This window comes from Quercus suber, unplaced genomic scaffold (genome assembly GCF_002906115.3).
Source record: "Quercus suber isolate HL8 unplaced genomic scaffold, Cork oak 2.0 scaffold_23, whole genome shotgun sequence".
In the NCBI taxonomy this organism is placed as follows: domain Eukaryota; kingdom Viridiplantae; phylum Streptophyta; class Magnoliopsida; order Fagales; family Fagaceae; genus Quercus; species Quercus suber.
In genome coordinates this window covers 714,133-717,822 of record NW_027069488.1, presented here as the reverse complement: position 1 = coordinate 717,822, position 3,690 = coordinate 714,133, and the positions used below count along the sequence as shown (strand labels likewise).

At 36.1% G+C, this 3,690-nt stretch overlaps 1 pseudogene; it reads left to right on the top strand.

The window, feature by feature from the left end:
* The first annotated feature begins 276 nt into the window (after window positions 1-276).
* LOC112003667 (putative pentatricopeptide repeat-containing protein At1g12700, mitochondrial) lies at window positions 277-2,459 on the top strand (annotated as a pseudogene).
* The last annotated feature ends 1,231 nt before the right edge of the window (window positions 2,460-3,690 follow it).

The following is a 3,690-nucleotide window of genomic DNA, read 5'->3' as shown; positions in this document are numbered from 1 at the left end:
TGTTTTCTCGTTGCTATTGTTGTCGTGCTATTGCTACCAATGGATACGGTGACTAGTTTTGATGGTGAGTACCTACGAGGTTTTTTTTTTTTTTTTTTTTTTTTTTTGGATCAAGTTCGACCCGTTTTGAAACATTAGCAACTAAACTAGTCCAGAAACTACTTCGCCGTAAAGTAGACATCCAGTGCTGCCGTTAAATCCCAAAACAACGTCGTTTTGCTTCTAATTTAATATTTATTTTTTCATTATTACAGTAGTATTTATTATTTATTATTTCCCCATAACCCATCATTCCCAAAATCCCGACTGAGAGAGAGAAAGAGGGAACAGGAGATATTGGCCGAAAATAGCTCTCCCTAATGTTTTTTATGCTCTCTCACCGATCAGTAGCTTAGTTCAAGTAAACTTCAGGAAAATGGGTACGCTGTTTCGTTCTTCCCACACTTGCTTTCGTTCTTATTGTTATTCTACTCTTACTGCTGCTGCTACCACTTCTACTAGTATTGCTAGTGCTAAAAAAAACCCATATCACAATCACAATCAAGATCAATTCTTGAAATCTGTTAGAGATCAGTGCAGATCTAGAAGCTTTAGGAATGTTGATCATGCCTTACACCTGTTTGATACAATGCTTCACATGCGCCCTTTGCCTTCCATTAACAATTTTAATCACGTGTTGGGTGCCATTGCAAGATTGAAGCATTACCCAGTAGTCATTTCTCTAATTAAACGAATCGAATCATTTGGTATCTCTCCTGATGTTTATACTCTTACTATTTTGGTTAACTGCTTCTGCCATTTGAACCGTCTACATTTTGGGTTTTCTGTCTTGGCCACAATTTTGAAACTTGGTTATCACCCAGACTCTGTTACTCTAAACACCCTTGTCAAGGGTCTGTTTTCAAGGTAACATTGCTGGAGCTGTGAAGTCGGTAGAAGAAATGGAGAAGAAAGGGTATCGACCTGAAGCATTTACTTGTGGAACGATACTAAATGCTCTGTGTAAGATTGGTAAGACTGATATGGCTATTAGGTTGCTTAGGAAGATGGAAGAAGGGAATTTTGAGCTTGATCTGACAGCGTATGGCACAATCATTGATAGTTTATGTAAGGATAGATTGGTAACTGAGGCTTTGAACCTTTTATCTGGAATGATGAGTAAAGGCATTCAGCCGGACCTTGCCACTTACAATTCCTCGATTCAAGGCCTATGCAATTTTGGCTAGTGGAGAGAGGCTACTACTCTGTTGAACGAGATGGCAGGAAGGAAGATCGTGCCAAGTGTGAGGACCTTCAACGTATTGGGGACACATTTTGCAAAGAGGGGATGTTGAAAGAGGCGAAAATTATTTTTGTTGAGATGATTCAAAGAGGTATTAAGCCTGACGTAGTCTCTTATAATACTTTGATTGATGGATACTGTTTGCAAAATAAATTGAAGGATGCCATTGAAGCATTGAACATGATGGTTGAGAGGGGTTGTTCACCTAATGTTGTTAGCTATAACACATTGATTAATGGATTTTGTAAAAAGAAAAGAATTGATGGGGCAATTAGTCTCTTTCATGAAATGTCCAACAAGGGACTAACTCCCGATGTTGTGACTTACTGCACTCTTATAGGTGGGTTTTGTTGAGTGGAGAGACGCAAGGCTGCTCTAGACCTATTTCATAAGATGCAGGCATGTGGCCACTTCCAGATTCCCAAACCTATGCTATCTTGTTGGACGGCCTTTGTAAGAATGGACAAGTTGTTGAGGCAATAAAAGTGTTTCATGAGATGGAAGACAAAACATTGGGCAACGATATTGTGATTTACAACATTTTAATTGACAGTTTGTGTAATATCGGGAATCTTACAGTTGCAAGAGAACTCTTTTATAGTCTACCTACAAAAGGATTGCAACCCAATGTTTGGACTTACAATGTAATGATCAAAGGGTTTTGCAAAGAATGGCTAATTGATGAAGCGAGTGAGTTGCTAGAGAAAAGGGATGGGAACGATTTCTCTCCTAATGATCGAACATATAACACAATCATCTGAGGGTTGCTGCAACAGAATGAGACAGCAAAGGCTATGGAACTTATTAAGATAATGGTTGACTAGGGTTTTTCAGCAAATGCAACCACTGCATCCATGTTGGTTGACTTGCTATCTGCAAATCCAGAAAATAAAGCACTTCAAGAATTACTTATTAAGACTTATCCAGTCAATCTATAAGGTGTATGTATATTTGTCTGAAGTGGTTATTTACTTTTTTTGATGAAGTGATGTTTCTTTTCATATCATTGATGTTTTTTCCATTTCACATTTTCTAGCAAAAGAATACCAATGGTAGGAAAGGTGCTTAACATGTTAATTAAGCATTATGATCCCTGTTTGTATGTTACTGTTCTTTGAAATCTTCTTGTTGGAGTTGAAGTATATTGGAAGCTTAATTTGATCACATTTGAGTAAAATGTTGTCTTCAGGTTTCAAGTAATTGTTTTTGATTGCAGCGATGATGATGATGATGATGATGATGATGTTTTTGGGGAATCAATAATTGGGTTGAACTCATATTTCTTAGGATGGGAGAGGGTTTAATTTCACTTTTGGTACTCTGTATCTCTCTCTACACGCACAAACATACCCCTTGAGGAATGTTTATGTGTGTATGTGAAGTTATGTGTGACAATGATCGCCGCTATGGAGGCTGGGATATCTATACCTGATTATATTTTCCAAACTAATTATGAAGGAAAAATGAATTTTTGAGTGGTGATTGCTGATGAGAAAAGATAACTATTGTATTTTAATTAAGGCTTGATTTGCAGCTTTGAGATATGTTTTCTTTGCAATCTAGAGAATTTAATTGGACACTAACTATTTATTTGTTCAGATCTAAAGTATCTTGTTCAATAACAGGTCTACAATATCTTGTTCATATATTAATTCAAGATATCGCACTCTTTCACTCAACACACACACACAAGTGAATTCACTATAACCACAATGGATCCAAACAAGAGAAAATGTTGACAAAGTAACACAAAGATATAGAGCGAGTGGAACTAGAACAAAGCCAAGCTTGAAGAGCAAAATCCATCTTGCATTAACTCTCACACATTAGTAAAAAACTTGGAACATAGAAGTGGAAGGCATAACTATTAGTATAACACATTGAGATGCCATATTTATACATGCTACATTTCAAAAAGAAACAATACATAACGCCAACATGAAATGAACAATCAATATGTCAAGACCATACAACATACACAGATGACTTTGTAACAATGTTTTAACTTTTAAAGTAAAAGATTTGTGTGCTTTCTCATGCTTCCCTCAAAAGAAAATATCATAGAAAAAGAAAAAAGCAAAAGGATGAGTAAAAACTTCTCTGGCCATGAACATTGAAGAGAAGCCAATGGCTATAGTTTTCCATTGAAAAATTGGAAGTTTATCACCTCCCATTGAAAGAAAATTTACAACTCCACATTTGAGCTGCAACTCTTATCTTGAAGACATACAAGCACATCCATAGTACTTTTAATCAGTAGATACAGATAACGAACAAGTATATTAATAAACTATTTGTCTAACTTCAGGTCATTTAATATTATTACGTCTTTCCAGACTTTAATCAATCCAATGAAGTTGAAACCTCCATATCCTAACAACTGCACTTCGATATAAAATAGGGTAATT